The sequence below is a fragment of the Halichoerus grypus genome, chromosome 6 (assembly GCF_964656455.1).
Source record: "Halichoerus grypus chromosome 6, mHalGry1.hap1.1, whole genome shotgun sequence".
In the NCBI taxonomy this organism is placed as follows: Eukaryota; Metazoa; Chordata; class Mammalia; order Carnivora; family Phocidae; genus Halichoerus; species Halichoerus grypus.
This window is the reverse complement of record NC_135717.1, coordinates 87,472,475-87,490,924: the sequence shown is the minus strand read 5'-3', so window position 1 is coordinate 87,490,924 and position 18,450 is coordinate 87,472,475. Positions and strand designations below refer to the sequence as shown.

The 18,450-nt window shown below is 42.1% G+C and overlaps 1 protein-coding gene and 1 pseudogene across 3 annotated transcripts in view; one reads left to right on the top strand and one right to left on the bottom strand.

Moving 5' to 3' along the window:
- Positions 1 to 18,450, top strand: part of DUSP16 (dual specificity phosphatase 16) — a 170,690-nt gene that overhangs the window by 64,803 nt on the left and 87,437 nt on the right. For all 3 annotated transcript variants that reach the window (XM_078075627.1, XM_036112037.2, XM_078075622.1), the window contains exon 2: positions 13,395 to 13,510. The gene's annotated coding sequence lies outside the window, so the exon portion shown is untranslated. The remainder of the gene's footprint in view (positions 1 to 13,394; positions 13,511 to 18,450) is intronic.
- LOC118548206 (small COPII coat GTPase SAR1B pseudogene) lies at positions 8,536 to 9,544 on the bottom strand (annotated as a pseudogene).

The following is an 18,450-nucleotide window of genomic DNA, read 5'->3' as shown; positions in this document are numbered from 1 at the left end:
GTTCGTTCGTGTTTTAATCTGATTGAAATCATTATTCTGTTTTCATTTCTGTTCTGGACTTAGTGCTGCCTGACATGTTCTGGGGCCTTCTACTAGAACTTTTGGGACATGTAACCACATAACCGCAGGGATCTATAGGAAATTTGCATAGGTATATACATATTTTCTACGCAAATAATAAGCTCTTTGTTCCTTTCATTTTTTTTCCCTTTAAATTAGATCTTTAGACAAGATAGTATTTTCAGAACTGAGAGTTTATACAGCTAGCTATTCTCATTTTATACTTCTCATTCCTCATTTTAGGGATGTAAAACTCTTTTTTAAAAAAATATTTTATTTATTTATTTGAGAGAGATACAGATAGTGAGAGAGAGCAGGAGCGGGAAGGAGAGGGAGAAGCAGGCTCCCCACTGAGCAGGGAGCCCAATGCAGGGCTCAGTCCCAGGACCCTGGGATCATGACCTGAGCCAAAGGCAGACACCCGACAGACTGAGGCACGAAGGCGCCCCAGGAATGTAGAAGTCTTAAGAGTTCGGTGCTAGAGTCTCTCCTGGCACTCCTGGTGCCCAGTAATGAGACTCAAAACACGAAACACCCTCCTAACACTTTTTACCAGGAGTACATACATGTCTTTGCAAATTTTATAGATTTACTTTACATTTAAGCTGTGGCCTGTAGATGGTTTTCTAAGCTAGAATAGAAAGTCATTGTGTCTTAAGTGACGCTGCCTTCCTCGAATAAGCTGCTTCTTTTTTTTTTTTTTTTTAAGATTTTATTTATTTGCGAGAGAGAGAGCACAAGCAGGGGGAACAGCAGAGGGAGAGGGAGAAACAGGTTCCCCACTGAACAGGGAGCCCAACACAGGGCTCAATTCCAGGACCCTGAGGTTATGACCCAGCCGAAGGCAGAGGCTCCACCGACTTAGCCACCCAGGCACCCCTCAAATAAGCTTCTTGAGTTGCACTGAGGCCAGTTCAAGATGGCCTTGTGGTGGCTGATGCACACCAGGCTCGGGATGGGACAAGACTCTTGATCTTTTGCTATGGTGTGTTTGGACCTCAGTTGTCAGCCTGGACTCTTACCCTCTCTGCTCTTCGCCCTTTCCCTTTTTTTGTTCCCCACATGGTTCTTGTGCTCTGTTGTTTTTGCCCTTCTGTGTTTGCAGACAGCAGGTCCTGGAAGTGGGTTATCCTTTCCCTAATCCTGTAAGATTTTCTCCAGTTTGTTTTGTCTGGAAAACTTCAGGCTTTCTGTTTCCCTTAGATAGCCTCCTTTCCCACTTGGCATGGAATTTGTCTGTTGATCTGCTCAGTTCTGGCTGCTGCAGGTGAGGCCCGAATCCATGCTTGCTCCCTTCCTGCCTGCTCATGAGCTTCCAGAGGGCAAGGTCGCACCTCCTGTGCATGGTAACCCCTATCCTCCCAACCTCTCCCCCACCTACACTGTAGGATTCCCCCGGGGCAAGGTGGAAGGAGTACTGGGTACACTTGCCCAGTGTTCTGCCCTACAGTTGTGTTTCCTCCCCATTTCCAGTGCCTTCTCTCATTCACACTTTGCTCCCTTGTTTCTACTCCTAAATCAAGATGGACTTCTCTCCTGGCCACTGATGCGCTGGCGCTTGACAGCTCCCCAGCTTTGCCATCCTTTGGGGCTTGGGAAGAGCAGCAACTTCAGCAGTTACTCCAGGTGCCTGCCGGGCAGCTCAATTCCCAGCCAACCAAAGTGCTAAGGTACCCAGCGAGGCTCTTCTCTTGTTTCCACAGGTGCTACTGCTAAGCTTGGAGGGGGCAGTTTGTTGTGGGGGAGGCTGGTGATGGAATTAGACCCCCTTCGGCATTCTTCAAGGGGGCTGCCTCCCCAGAGTTCCCTCTTCAACTGTTTCCAGCCAACAGGTGGTCACTCCACTAGAGGTGAATTCCTGGGTATTTTTACCCAACACCCCATAAACAAAATGACAATGTTATTGGACATGTCATACAACCAGGCATATGAGTAATGCTCCCATTAATCAGTTTGCCAAAGAAAACAGGTTGCTATCTAAGCTTGTTTGGAGAGATGCTAGTTATGTGAAGGAAGAAAAACTCAGGCATCCGCTTAGAAGTACACTGTCAAGATTAAAATGATACATACTCGGTGACTTGTGTGTTTAAGCTAACCTTTCCCTATGCAAGATTGCACCAGCATTACAATTGACAAGCAATTGTTACAAGAACCTCACCACAATGGCCTGGGTGGCGCCTGTTCCATTGGGATTGAGGTAGAGATAAGATGGAATCCAAGAGAGATGCAACTTTACTAGATTTGTTATTATACTATTAAGAGTGTCAACTACAAAGAAGTCCTTCAGTTGTACTGTGATTAATTCTTTTTTTTTTTTTATCCGTTCATTTATAAACATACTGGGCAGCTCCTTCTCACCAGGCATTATGCCATTTGCTAATCCACAAAGATTAATGAGACAGGGTCTCTGCCCTCTAGAAGCTTACACACCAGAGGGGGGATTCATTTGCATCCTTCTCTAAGTATGTAAATGAATAACTGCATGGCAATATGTTAAGTGTGATAATAAAGGTATACCATAAAATATAGAGAGGATCTAGGGGAAGACTGCTGATTGGTTGATTTCTGAGCCAGGTCTCAAAGGATGAGTACAAGTTGTTCAAGCAGGCAAGAAAAGAAACATTTGCAAAGGCATACTAGTGTGAAATAACAATAGGGGACTGCAAACAATTCGGTTTCCTCGTAACATAGGCAGTCTCAAGAGATGGGAAGAACAGTGTCAAGAGCTAGGGCCAAAGAAGTAGACGGGAGACAGAGGATGAAGCCTGTTGAACGTTAAGCTTAGGAGTGCGACTTAATTTGAGGGCATATGGGAACCCCTGAGACTTTAAGTAGGAGAGTAATAATTAAATTTGGGGGAACTTGGCTCTTTCACATGCAGCGGGCACCTCCTCAATACCTTTTATGTTATTTTAAAACATTTTATTATACCATATCATGCCACACTTGTAGTCTATGCTATATGATGGCATGATCTATGGCATATAGAATTTACTATTATAGCATAAGGGCCCGGCCTATATTAAGCTCTTACTGAATATCTGATGACTGAATGAAGACTCAGACATCATAAGTCTCTCACCCTTGGTCAGATGTTGCTGGTATTGGCAAAACCACAGGCTAAACCTCCCCACTTGAAGGGCTTTTTCTATCATGCACAAGCAACAAGTTGGGATGTCTCCATAGGTATAACACTGTAGCTACATGACAATGCCTAATATATGTTCCAGAGATTATTTTAACCCCTCCATCACCCAGAATTTTAATTCAGCTTATTGTAATATCTCTGGGAAAGGACAGTAAGTTTTAACATGTTAGGAAGTCACGGAATTCACTCCAGAGAAACCTTCTATTTCCAACTTTGCTGAACTATGTCCATCTTGCAAGGCGAGTGATACCTATAATGGATATAGAGAAGACAGACTAAAAATTCTCAGTGCCCTTCATTTCCCCCATGCTGCGCCTGTAACAAGTATTAAGAAGAAGTGATGGATGGGCAGATAGATAGAAGAGATGATAGATAAGAGAGACTGAATTTAGAATCTTCCATTTACCCAAAAGAGTTGAAAATATATTAAGAAAGGTGACAAAATTAAAGAAAACCCAATGTTCTCCACAGGAATTTTCCTTAACCAGATGAAATTTCTATTTTTCATTTGTAAAAGTAAAAAAAAAGATAGCTTTTTATTTCATAACGAGTATGTCCCCTTGATAAAACATTCAAGCAGTAAAGAAGGTTATAAGGTCAAAGGAGAAAACCTCTACCCCATCTCTCTGACTCACTCTCCAGAGTCAACCACGGTATATCCTCCACAAAGTTTCCATGTACTACAAAAAGTATAGGTATCTCCCTTTCATTTCTATACAAATGGAATTACATAAAACATGCTGTTGTGCATATTTCTTTTTTTTTTTTTTTAAGATTTTTTATTTATTTATTTGAGAGAGAGAGAATGAGAGAGAGCAAGCACATGAGAGGGGGGAGGGTCAGAGGGAGAAGCAGACTCCCTGCCGAGCAGGGAGCCCGATGCGGGACTCGATCCAGGGACTCCAGGATCATGACCTGAGCCGAAGGCAGTCGCTTAACCAACTGAGCCACCCAGGCGCCCTGTTGTGCATATTTCAATGAACAACATGCATTGGATATTATTCCATATCACTGTATATGAGACACGATCCTCTTCCTTCAGCGATGTTTTCTTTCCCTTCAGAATTTATTTCTTGTTCCAGTTTCTATTTTTACTAGTTAGGCCATGCAGAAATACACAACATTGTCTATAGATCTTTCTGTTGTCGTGTGAATTTATCTGTAGGGCAGATTTCTAGAGGAAGGGCCCCTAGGTCAAGTATATGTGCACTTGAATTTTGGCAGAAATTGCCAAGTTTTCTTCCAAAAGGGCAATGAAATATATTCTTCTACCAGTAGTGCATGTCTCCCCACTCGCCAGACATGTTTTGTTACCCAACTTTTAAACTTTGCTAACTTGATATGTTAAAGCATGGTATCTTAGCGCTATTTTAATTTGCGTGTATTGAATTGGCAGTGAAGTTGGGTATTCTTTGTGTGTGTGTGTGTGTGCTTTTGTAGTTCTTTTTCTGAGGACTACCAGTTCATGTTTTTTGCTTATTCTTTTATGGATGGTTGCTCTTTTCCTTATAGATTTCTAAAAGCTCTCTCTATATTAAAGGAATTGGTACTGATATCATATGTGTTAACCATTTTTTTTTGCCCAGACTGTTGTTTGTCTTTGACTTTGTTGATTGTGATGTTTTATTTGGAAGATTCCATTTTTTTTTAAAGATTTTATTTATGTATTTGACAGAGAGAGACACAGCGAGAGAGGGAACACAAGCAGGGGGAGCAGGAGAGGGAGAAGCAGGCTTCCCGCTGAGCAGGGAGCCTGATGCGGGGCTCGATCCCAGGACCCTGGGATCATGACCTGAGCCGAAGGCAGACGCCCAATGACTGAGCCACCCAGGTTCCCAGGAAGATTCCATTTTTAAGTAGTCATATTTATTGATCTTTTCTTTATGACTCCTGGATTTTATGTCATACTTAGAAAAAGCCTTCTCCATGACAAGATTATTACAAAAATTCATTATTTTTTTCTAGTACTTTTATGGTTTCATTTTTATATTTAAGTCTTTAGTCCACCTGAGATTTATTTTGGATGTTCAGAGAAAAATACAGCTCTATTTTTATTTTTTCTGAAAAACTAACCACTTGGGGCGCCTGGGTGGCTCAGTTGGTTAAGCGTCTACCTTTGGCTCTGGTCATGATCCCGGGGTCCTGGGATTGAGCCCCGCATCAGGCTCCCTGCTCAGTGGAGGGAGCCACTCCTCTCCTGCTCCCCCTGCTTGTGCTCTCTCTGTCTCTCTCTCAATTAAATAAAAAATAAACTCTTTTAAAAAAATAAATAAAAAACTAACCACTTATCCCAACAGCATTTATGGAATATTTTTCCTATTGATTTGGAATGTTCCTTTTATCATAAAACTTATTTTGTTTGCACTTGGGTCCATTTCCAGACCATCTACCTCTTTCCATTGATCTGCCTATTTCAGCAGTATATCAATGGTTTTAGTAGTAGCTTTAGAATACATTTTAAAAACCTAATGGCTTTAACGCAGTGCAAATACTCTGTATGATATTATAATGATTGATATATGTCATTAAACATTTGTCAAAACTCATAGACTGTACAATACCAAGAGTGAACCCTGAGGTAAAGTATGGCAGTTAGGTGATTATGATGTGTCAAGTACGTTCATCCTTAGTGAAAAATGAACCGTTCTGGTGAGTGATGATAATGGGAGAAGCAATGAATGTGTGAGGGCTGGGGATATATGGGAAATCTCTGTACCTTCCTCTCTATTTTGTTGTAAATCTAAAACTGCTCTAGAAAAAGAAAGTCTTTTAAAAAAGTTAAGTTAAATTAAAATTTAAAAATTCTAACAGAACCAATTTCCTTTCATCACTCTATTTTCATGTTTATATTTCCAGATGATCTACACTCAAGTGCCAATAAGAAATGTAACTGTAGGGGCGCCTGGGTGGCTCAGTCAGTTAAGCGTCTGCCTTCGGCTCAGGTCATGATCCCAGGGTCCTGGGATCAAGCCCCACATTGGGCTCCCTGCTCAGCAGGGAGTCTGCTTCTCCCTCTCCCTCTTCTGCTCCTCCTGCTTGTGCTCTCTCTCTCTCTGTCAAATGAAAAAATAAAATCTTAAAAAAAAAGAAATGTAGCTGTATGCTCTGCACTGAGTAACAATGGCTGGTAAGATAATCTAATGATTCTTAATAGCCCATATGATTTTTATTGTTGTTTTCATTTCTAATATTGCCGTGTAAACAACACTGATTCATATCAATTTTTCTGATTTGATCATATATATTATATCTTTTCTTGTATAAATAAACTTTCGGCTGAAACTACTTGACGATATCCCGGTGTTTACTCAACCACCATACTGAGCCCTCTAAAATGCATGACATCAGGCAGTACCTATTGCAAATTGGAAACACTAGGTCTGTGCTAGAATGTGGATAAAGAAAGGTCATGTTCATCATGCTTCTCACCCCACAATCCCAATAATTGTAGGGTCCCAGAATCAGCCGTTGTTCACTATCTTCTCCTCCATACCAGGATATCTCCCTTCTAAGTATTTAGAGATGCAACTTTTCAGTCTTGGAAGAAGAGAGATTTACCAAAAAGCACTAAGGCAACATCTGAAAACTTAGCAACTGCAGTCACTATGGTCGAATTCTGTCCCTTATGTGGTTTACCGTAGGCTACATCCTCCCTCTTGAAGGCCACAGACATTCTGAAGGTCTCTTGAAACACCTGTGAGTTACAGATAGGGGGTTCAGAAATACAAAGCCAGAAAGTTCAGAAATTACAACCAGAAGGAAATGACAAATGGCATGTTGGCAAGCGTTGTCTTTCTTCCTCATCATTTCCACCACCCCTCTGCCCGCCCCCCTCAACAAGATCTGGAAATTCAAAGCTAGAGATCACCTCTACAGGACCTGCCAAGAGAATTTCCCAGTTAGGCTTCCAAAATCTGACTGCCATTCATCTTGAAGCTTCAGGTGGGTCCTATTTTAACCACCATCCACACAAGAACTAGGGAAGCAGGAACAGACTGCCTCATGAAACAAAATAAGAGGTGGCTTTGACTGGTTTATGTGACCATGAGGGCAGGCCAAAGCCAATTGCCTTGTGAAGCCATGAGCTCTCCCTCTGATGACTTTCTCTGCCTGGATGCCTTAGATAGAATTCCTGAATTGGGCTAGAAATTGGACCAAATGATCTTTGAGTTGGGGTGTGTATGAGCCATGGAAAGCTCCCCCAAGGAGATGGCAGCTGAGCCAAATCTAGAATGGGATTCAAATAGGCACAAAAGGGAGAGGAGGAGAAGAGAGAATAGCATCCCAGATGGAGGGAAGAGTATAAGCAAAGGCGTGGATATGTGATACAGAATAGCAGGAGCTACAAAAAATTCAGTAGTTTGGGGTGCCTTTGTGGCTCAGTCGGTTAAGCATCTGTCTTCAGCTCAGGTCATGATCCCAGAGTCCCTGGATCAAGCCTCGGCATAGGGCTCCCTGCTCAGCGGGGAGTCTGCTTCTCCCTCTCCCTCTGCTCCTCCCCCTGCTCGTGCTCTCTCTCTCTCTAATAAATAAACCTTTTTTTTTTTTTTTAAGATTTATTTGACAGAGAGAGACTCAGTGAGAGAAGGAACACAAGCAGGGGAAGTGGGAGAGGGAGAAGCAGATTCCCTGCTGAGCAGGGAGCCCGATGTGGGGCTCGATCCCAGGACCCTGGGATCATGACCTGAGCCGAAGGCAGATGCCCAATGACTGAACCACCCAGGCACCCCAATAAATAAAATCTTAAAAAATAATTCAGTGCTCTATTTTTGGAGCACTGAATTCCAGGTAAGGAATGGCCGGAATGATGTTGGAGAAGTAAGGACTGGCCAGGTCCTGGGGGTCCTGGTACGCCATCATCAAAAACTTGGGTTTTTTTTTTTTTTTTTTAAGATTTTATTTGCAAGAGAGAGAATGAGAGACAGAGAGCACGAGAGGGAGGAGGGTCAGAGGGAGAAGCAGACTCCCCGCTGAGCAGGGAGCCCGATGTGGGACTCGATCCCGGGACTCCAGGATCACGACCTGAGCCGAAGGCAGTCGCTTAACCAACTGAGCCACCCAGGCGCCCCAAAAAAACTTGGGTTTTATCTTAAAAATGTTTGAAGAGTTTTTATTTTTTTTATTTTTTTTTTATTTTTTTTTTTTTTGCCAAACATCAGGGTGTGTTTTATTGCATGACGTTTGCATAAGAAAAAATATTATTGAAAACTGTAAGGCATCATGCAATCATCAATAAGCTAATTATTAACTGTACACTTAAGACAGGTGGACATATAATCTAAAATTTAAAAACTAGTTCCAAAATAGTACATAAAAATTTAACATGATGAGCTTTCAAACATGGTTTATATTTGTAGCTTCACGTTGTTAAAAAGTGCTTCAAATGTACTGCTGGAAAGTTGTTCTTTATAAATGGTGCTGGGGATAATGTCAGATTATAAACTGTATAAACTATTTTTATGGAATTAGAAAGCTAACATTGTGATACTCAAACTTACTTGAATCAGTTTTCAATTTGCACTCAAATTAAGTTGATAAAATATTAATAATCTAAAAAACATGTTTTCTAACCAACAAAAGTCTATTGAATTCAAGTTATGCATGTTGAGTGGATCAAATCTCTGAGTAGGCCTGAATGGTGAGACCTGGAACCGATGCAGGTGGTTGTTAATCAATGTATTGTGCCATCCAACGGAAACCTTCTCCGTAGCCTTGCCTTTTGAGCACGCTGCACATGAAAACTTCTAAGGGTCAGGCATTCAGTTCTTTCAGAGATACATTGCCCTTTCCTGTTGTCTGACCATATAAACCAAACATCTCTCGTAACCTCTCTTCACTGATGGCTTCAGGTCTGTCAATCTTGTTCCCAAGAATTAGTATAGGCACATTAGCAATGGTTTCATCTGTCATTAGTGAATCAAGTTCTTCTTTTGATTCTAACAGCCTTTCATGGTCTGCACAATCCACCAGAAATACAATGCCATTGATAGCAGGAAGGTAGTTTTCCACACTCTTCGAGCTTGAACATGTCCACCCAAATCAAAAGTTGTAAAGATCATGCCAGCAATGGTTAGTTCTTCTGAAGTGGGATGTAACGTTGGGACATGTTGTCCAAGCCTGTCATCTTTTAGCATGTGTAGCAATGTTGTTTTTCCTGCATTATCCAATCCAAGAAATACCAATTTACCGGTTTTCTTATATAATCCTAAAAACTGTAGCACACTGCTGAAACCACTGTAAATCCAGTCAAATATGAAGGACATATCCAAATCTTATATAGAGTCTGCGAATGGAGAGAGCGCAATTCCTCACCTGGCGACCGCCCTACACCCGTCTAGTTCCGTTTGAAGAGTTTTTAAACAGATGAATGATATATGGTAACTGGAATAGCCCTATATATAAATATCACGATAATGACCTTAACCAAAAAATATAAGACAATTTTGAAATTAGCCTAATTAATGAAAGCTGGTGGGATTCTTGTCATTTATATGTTAGAGGATCATCATACCTATCCTAAGATTAACAAAAAGAAGTTTCTACCTAGCTTCTTGAACTAGGTTTTGACATAGCTGCACTTATATAATGGATCATCCTGGTAGCCTTGCAGAAAAATGTTTTAAGGGTATTGAGACTGGAGGTAGGGAAATAATTTAAAGCATTACTGGAATTGTCTGGGTAAGCAATGACAGAAGCCTGAACTAAGGAAGTAGGTAGAGACATCTGTTGAAGACAAAATCAGCAGATTTGCTTGAAGAGATAGTGTCACATAATAACGTAACAATGGGAATGTACCCTCAGGGGCACCTGGGGGGCTCAGGTGGTTAAGCATCCGACTCTTGATTTCGGTTCAGGTCATGATCTCAGGGTCATGATCTCAGGGTCATGAGATTGAGCCCCACTTTGGGCTCTGTGCTCATTGGGGGGTCTGCTTGAGATTTTCTCCCCCCCCCGCCCCCTCCCTCCTCTAAAATAATAAAAAATAAATAAATCTTTATAAAAAAAGAAAATGCACCTCTCAGAAAGAATCACAATTGACTGAGAAGCCCAGCTTCTGTGCTCTGAAGTCCATCACTGCTTCTCGCCGAGGTCATGCTTCCAGGCAGGCTGCTTTGTTACTGAGTATGGGAGGGATACTAAGGCAGGCCCATTCCTGGGAAATGTGGGACTTTTCTGTAAGACATTTTAGCTCCAGATGTTCCATCAGCTTTGCTGAACTTTCTTAGAACTGAACCGCAGTCTAAGATTCTTTCACCTAACTAAACTTCCAACCTTCCTTCTCTCACCTCTTCCTCCCTCCCTCTCCACTCCCTCCCTCCCTCCCTCCCTCTCTCCCTTCCTTCCTTCTTTCCTTCCTTCCTTCCTTCCTTCCTTCCTTCCTTCCTTCCTTCCTTCCTTCCTTCCTTCCTTCCTTCCTTTCCTCCATGATTCATAGGGTCAAACCTACATTATAGTTTGATGGCTCTCCCAGAGAACCTGGACTAAACTTAGAGCGGGTAAGCTTTGGGGATCTGGAGTCACAATAACCTGGGTATGAATCTGGCCCTACCATTGCTAAATATGTGAGTTCAAGTGAGTGGTCTGTTAAATCATGATAACTGTTGGGGCGTCTGGGTGGCTCAGTCAGTTAAGTTTCTGCCTTCGGCTCAGGTCATGGTCCCAGGGTCCTGGGGTCGAGCCCCACATTGGGCTCCCTGCTCAGCGGGGAGCCTGCTTCTCCCTCTGCCTGCCACTCCCCCTGCTTGTGCTCTCTCTCTCTCTCTCTGTCAAATAAATAAATAAAATCTTAAAAAAAAATCATGATAACTGTTGTGAAGATTAAATTAGTCAGGCTTGCACAATACTTAGCACAGTATCTGCACATAGCAAGTGCCTGATAAATCTTAGCCATTCTTATTATTAAAGATGGAGGATGAAGGAGAGGAAGAAGTAAGGGCTAATTCTTAGGTTTCTGGCTGTTTACAATATATAAAGTGATCACAGTATTTCACTCAAGTTAATTCTCCTTTTGCATACAACAGACAATCCTTTTGAGGACAGAAGAGATTAGGTAATCCTTCCTTTCCTCCCTACTCCTAAATTTCTTGCCTCCTCCAGCTTTCTTGGCTAATGGAAGATAAATCATTAAATGATACATCAAGATGGACATAAAAAAGACTCCTCCACTCTGGAGTTGAGAGGGTGGCCTTTCCTTGCATTCCCCTGGGCACACCAGTTCATGATAAGATACAAGCTGTGAGAATGTTCTTCTGCCCTGTGGAGGAAGGGCCCATTCTAGAGCTCCTTCAAGAAATAAGGGAGAAAAATTATCCATCTTCCTTGAGGATCTAAAAAAAACGAGGTGGGAGAATTCCAAATTAAATGCTTTTTATAGAGTTTTATTTAGAACAGTTTAGCTATTAAATATGAGATGGCAAGCACACTGCAAAGTGCATATTAGCAAATGATCTTCCCCTTTCCCAAACACCCTTGGGAAACTCAGGACAGAACCAAAATTCAAACCAAAGGCTGGAATATGGAGTTAAAACTAAAAAATAAATAAATAAATAAAAATAAATAAATTTTAAAAAGGAATGGAAAGGGAAAATGTAAACTCCTGAACAAAATTTTAGGAAATTTATGGTATAAAGCTGGGGTGGGGAAAATCTAGCTGAGTAGTGTGTACATGACAAGCACCATGGGTTTTATGTCAACCACTAGCTCCTTGGAGCCAACTGCAGTTTTGGTTTATAAAGACATGAGTGTGATCTTAGGCTGCCTAGTAGAAGTACAAAATCCTAATAGTGGAAAACTTCAGTTTCCTCATCTGCAAAATTAGGGGCTGGATTGGATGACTTCCACGTCCCATACAGCTCTATTATTTTATGAACATATGACTGTAACTTTCAAGTTCTAACCTTGAGTTCCTGCATTTTCAGGAAATGGCCATAGACAAGATTTATAGGCTTGATGAAAATAGATAATCCATTTCTCTGGTTAACTTTATAGCTTGAATTATCTCCGGGGGTGGGGGGCGGGGGAGGGAGAAGAATCTTTGTGTGAAGTGACCCACAAAGAGCTCCCAAAATGAGTGTGGCAATGGAAGCAACTTGCGTACGTACATTTCACGTCATGTCAAGCTTTACACAAAACTATTTTTCTTGAGGTGGCAAGCTCGAGCAACCAGTTTTTCCTGAAGTTTGCCTGATAAATCTGTTTATGATGAGCTGTACTGTCATTCTTCTATCTTGCCATAGCCTTGGAGGGCTCCTCCCAAGCCGACCAGCTGCCTGTTGACTTTGGTAATCAAGGATTTCAGAGGCAGAGATCAAGGTCAATATGGGGCAATGGCAGAAAGGACTTAGAGAGCCCTAGCACACAGGGGCGGCTTCTGAGGCTCCGCGGTACGAGGGCTGAGGGAGGGCAGGGATCTGAGTTTTAGCCACAACATAACAGGTAGTCTGAGATGGTTTTGTGGGTAACCAGTGCACTCCCCCACTCCACCCCTGCTGCTACCATTCTCTTCAGAACCCCTAATCTGGCATTATCAGGCATTTCAAACATCTTTTGAGAAAAAGGCAACAGAGGAGACTCATCATGGGGAAAGCAAAGCTTTAATAAAAATAGAATTCCAAATATTTCAGCGGGGATCTCTTTGTCTAGCTAAAAGAGATTTAGAGAGTGGATTAGAAAGCCAGTATCTCCTTCTTGTTCTGCAATTAACCAGGTGTATGCCCTTGGGCAAGCCACTCCATAACCTTGGGCCCTGTTTCCTTACTTGTAAATGGGGAGGAACCCTGTGTAGCTACTTCCAAGAGTATATAGATTTATGGATGACCCCTAAACTAGGACCAGGTTGTATCCTGAGCAGGAAAGGAATTGTGTGTAGGCTTGGAGGTGATGTCTGTGAAGCCAATTAAAAAGGACCTAGAACTTTAAAAGGAAGTGTCCGAAAAGCAACAAGCAAGTACTGAAATCACAGGACTCCCGGGTTCTTGTCTTATTTCAGTCCCTCCCAGGTATTGGCTGAGTTGCTCTATGTCTCACTTTCTTAATTCTGTCAGGCAGAAGAGGTCACAGAGGGTGGGGCTATGGCCAATGGATCATGCTCTCCACGTTCTGGAAAAAGGACAGAGGTAGCAGAAAGGCCAGAAGAGGAGTTTCCACTGAAAACTAAGCATAATTGACTCTCCCCTTCTCTTTCCAGATCGGAAGGGACATGAGAGCTGCATAGCTGTGACATTCCTGGTTTCAGTACCTTCATTCCCTCAGCAGCACAGCCACCAACTTGGGCAAGGAAATCAAGATCGTGGACAAAGAAGGGTAAGTCCAAGAGCTGCTAAATTAAATGGGCTTTCGGAAATTGTGTGTGTGTAGGGGGGATCCATAGACATTTATGTTTTCGGGAGAGACGCCTTCTTTTATTTTTATTGTGGTACAAGATATATAATCTAAATTTTACCATAGTGATCGGTTTTAAGCATCCGTTCCAGTGGAGAGGACTTTTTTTTGATGACTTCGGTTCTCTCCCTATATTGATGTCGATTGTATATTCCTTGTTGCAAAGTTCCTGATTATTCTGCTGGGTCGGATTGCAAGCACCCCTCGGTTAGGCTGGGTTGGCTCCTGCAATAGGGAAACACTCCCAAATAGCAGCAACAGGACAGGAAATTATTCAGCGGTCATTTCTCCTTGATAGGAGTGAGATCTCATTTGTTGCTGTGTCCCTTTAATTCTTTTATCTCTCTGCCTTGGCCCTAACAACTTGTCCAGACCTGTGGCTTGCTTGCCCTTGGGCCTACTTTCTTTTGTTATGCTGCATTTTTGTTCTCTGCCAACTCCTGGACTCCTGGCTTATTCTGACTATGAAAACCCTATTTTCCTTGCAATCTGACTTGTCTGCCCCTTCAGTGGTCCTGCATAGCTTATTTGTCAGATATGATTGACAGCTTTGGCTCTCTACCTGAGCTCCAATCCCACCTCTCTGACTGTCTACTGGTCATTTTCTCCGGAATGTGCCAGTCATTTGTTCTGCCGAGCAGATTGCAACATGTTCAAAAACAACCTTCATTTTTTGCCACAAACCAGCTGCTTTTATAACCTCTCGTTCCATGTCAAGAGTCCAGTGAGTCATTGAGACCAGAAGCAAAGTCCTCTTTGACTTAATCTCCTTTCAAGGCCCTCAGCCATTCATTCCCTAAGAACCATCAGATTTTCCTTCAAATATTGGTCATTGTTTCTGTCCTTCTCCCCCTCTCCCCTACGCCCATTTTTAGGTCCTTACCACCTCTACTATCATCCAGTGCTCAAATCCACTCTTTCCCCAAATTCAGTTTCCTGTGCCAGGCCTACACCTATCTTTATTCAACAAGTCTTGTCTGTTTAAAACCTTGAAGTTCTTGGAGCCCCTGGGTGGCTCAGTCGTTGAGTGTCTGCCTTTGGCTCAGGTCATGATCCCAGGATCCTGGGATCAAGCCCCCCATCGGGCTCTCCGCTCTGTGGGAAGCCTGCTTCTCCCTCTCCCACTCCCCCTGCTTATGTTCCCTCTCTCGCTGTCTCTCTCTCTCTGTGTCAAATAAATAAATAAAATCTTTAAAACAAAAACAAAAACAAAAAACCCTGAAGTTCTTAACTTGTCCCATCATAGAGGCTTCTTGCCCTTTTTCGCTATTAGAGTTTCCCCTAATTTGATCCCATTCTAGACAAACTTTCTGCCAGGCAGCTATGTTGTAATGGAAAGTTTAAAGGACTTGGAATTAGTGGGCCTGCTTTCAAATGCCACCTCTGTACTCAGCAGAACCACCTTGGGCAATAATTCACTGACTCTTGGAGCCTTGGATCCCCATTTGTAAAATGGGGATAATAATGCTTATGTCATAGGGAACTTTATGGGGATTTAATGAGATAATATGTGTGGAAGCGAGTTAGTATTGTGCTTAGAACCCACATTTGAGCTGACTCCCTTGGTTTGAATCCAGGCCTTTTCACTCAAGAACCATATGGCCTGGAGCAAGTTCCTTAACCTCTCAGGGCTTCATCTTCTTTGTTTGTAAAATGGAGATATTAACAGTGTGTATGTCATAGGTCTGTAGTGATGGTTAAGTTGAATAATATATGTAAAGTGCTTAACATAGTGCCTGGTACCCTATAAACTCTAGTAGGTGTAAGCTATTATTATTATGTGCAAGAGATCTGGTACAGTTCTGGACACCTAATCAGCACTTAACAAATGTTTGCTAACTCTGTTGATGAGTTTATCATATCCATCTGATCTCATTTCCCACGAATTCTTGCTATGCATATTCTTGCCACCCTTCCTCCGCACAGAGTGACCACCTTGGCTTTCCATGAAGACATCTTCCACTTCTCTTGCCTTTGGTTAGAGTACTTTTCTTTTCTAGAATGTCATAATTTATCTTCCTTGACTATCCAAATTCTTCCCATTATTTAAGGTCAGTCCTAAACCCTGCCTCTATAAATCTTTCTCTTATTACTTCTGTATTCATTAATTCCTCTCATTTCTGAACCAGTTACCCTTGATTTAGCGTATGGTATGCTTAGATACTATTTCCTGTATATTCGTTTTGTGTCTTCAGCTAGTTTGGAAAATATCCCTCAGTCTAGCGTTGTTTCGGAATACACAGTAACTATAGTGAATATTTAATCTACTGGACTACTGTATCAACTCAGACCATCTCTTGGGATCACAGTCCCTGATTATATTTAGGGTAGAATTTGGAGAAAGGGACACACACTTAGTTGTCCGAGGGTGAGGACGGATCCAAAATTTTGAACCAATTTTTCAGACCTAGAGTCTCTTATCAGTAGAGTGCACATGAGAGTGGGCAGATTGGGGGTGGTTGTTATAGAGATAAGAAGTTCCTACCAAATGGGACAAAGTCCTATGACCTCGGGGCCAAAGTGTTGAAGAAATGTTTAAGCATGGGGTCTCCGCAGGTAAGGGGCCAGAGGCAGACTAAGAGGTGACTAAGACAGGAAAGTGTCCCCATTCAAATCTGGTTCTTGCTGTGACAGGCTTTGCCTTTAACTAGTTTCTCAAGCTTCTTACACCTTACACAACATTTGCCCTATTGAGAAACTGGTTTTGCATGAAACTTCCCATGGCTTGAAGCAAGTATCCATGACGGTGTTTGCATACCATTGGGGTTTTACCCCCCCAAATGTGCCAATAAAGATGAAGTGACATTCAGATGACATCGTATGAAGGACATCACTGTAGCCTCCAAAACTGAGAATGTTTGAACTATGCGAAAGGTTTATACCAGGATTTCACAATTACAGAGAAGGCCAAGGAAGACTAGTGCAGAATGCAAGGTAAAGAACATTGTCTTTGCCCCAGTTCTCATGGAGCCTTCTCTGAGGACTGCAGCCTGTGTTGATCTCCTGGTCTCCGGACTCCTATAGTACATACTGTCTTGACCACACAGTTCAGTCCTGTATTATACATTGTCTTCTGAAAATCACTTTATGAGTTGTGTCCCCCCCAGCTAGTTGTAAGTTTCTTTCTTTTTTAGTTGTAAGTTTCTTGAGCATACAGACTACCTCTACACGTCCTTGCTGTCCCCTATGGAGCCTCTCCATACAGTTTAACTCAGTGTTGGGCACAGTAAGATTCTCAACAATAAGTGTTGATGGATCTGCTTTTGAAAATGTAAATTCATAAAAAGCAGCTCCACTAAGGAGAACTTGTTTCTTTTTTTAAGTGGTGGGCATTGGGAGTCCCCCTCATCATTTGTAGTGTGGTCCTCAGTGACAGCCTCCTTTCAGAAGTCAGGGAATCGAGATGTACAGGAGGACAGAGTCCCAGTACTTTCCCACTTAAGAGAGAAAGACATTCGGCCTGGTGCCGGAGCCCCCTTCCCGATTCCTCGTTGCCCTCCCAAGCACCGAGGCCCTGCGGTAAGAGTGTGAGGGACCTTGGGAGATTATCTGACTCAACTCTCTCATTTTGTAGATGAGGAAACTGGGACTCAGGGAAGCGGAGTTGAGGGCCGTGGGAAGAGGATGAATGGGTGTTGACTCATGTAGAATTGGACAGTAATCCCAGTTCTGCCACTTTCTAGCCGTGTGATTGTGGAAGAGTCTCTTCACATCTTGAAGCCTCAATTCCTTTATCTTTGAAGTGGGGATAACAATGCCTACCTACTGGAGTTGTGAGAATTAATTGAGACAATACATGTAAATGCAGTGTTTGGCAATAAGAGGTGTTTAATACTTGTTGGCTCTCTCTCCTTGCTTTCTCTTGAGTGTCCTGCCCAAAGCTAAAGTGCTAGCCTCTCCCATTTTTCAAGTTAAGTATTTTTCAAATCCCATACTAAGGCTAGCCTCCTATCTGCTGGAAAATTAGGATCAATGATGAAAAATTTTTAAAATTTATCTTCACTGAGCATTTGGACGATTTATTTTGAGCACATTTGTATGTGTTGGAGGTGAAAGAGTTTAAAAGACAGGAATACTGAATTTCAGAGGGAAACTCAAAGGTATTGAGGTTTTACCCATTTTTCAGCTACAAGTGTTTGAGCTCCTGGTACTTTTAAAATAGTACTGATGGCCTTTTACCCCTTAAAAAAAATTCCATTCTCTGATATATTTACATGCTTTGCCTTGCAACCTGATATTTTTCACCTGTCTTTCTTAAGACATACTCTGCTGTCCATTAATCATCAATTGGAGCTAAAATGAAAACACGGCTGTTGAGGTTTTGGTAAAGAAATAAATATAGGGGGCGCCTGGGTGGCTCAGTCAGTTGAGCACCCAACTCTGTGGTTTTTAGCTACTAAGCATGTGGTAATTTGTTTAGAGCAGCAATAGAACACTAATACAGTGGGTTTCTCCCGAGGTGGACAGACTATCTTGCCCCAAAGATGCTGCCTGACATTCAAGGACTTCACACAATCATAGGTAACAAAGTTCCCAAACGGACTAAGACACGGGGAGAGGCAGAAGACCACTGTTAAGGGGGCAAAGTGATCAGCAGTTAGAAGAGGGTGCTTCTCGTGTTTGGCACCGTAATGGATGGATAAGAAATATAAATATAACTCATAACCTCCAGGAGAGACAGGATTAATAACCATCCTTGACATTTATATCACATCTTATAAACCTTTTATAAAGGGCTACACTTAAAGAGTCTCATGTAATCCTCTCATCAATCCAATGAGATGGAAATTTGTATTATTCCGTTTTGTTAATAAGAGAACAGAAGTTTAGTGTGCTAGTTTTCTTGAAATCAGATAGTAGTA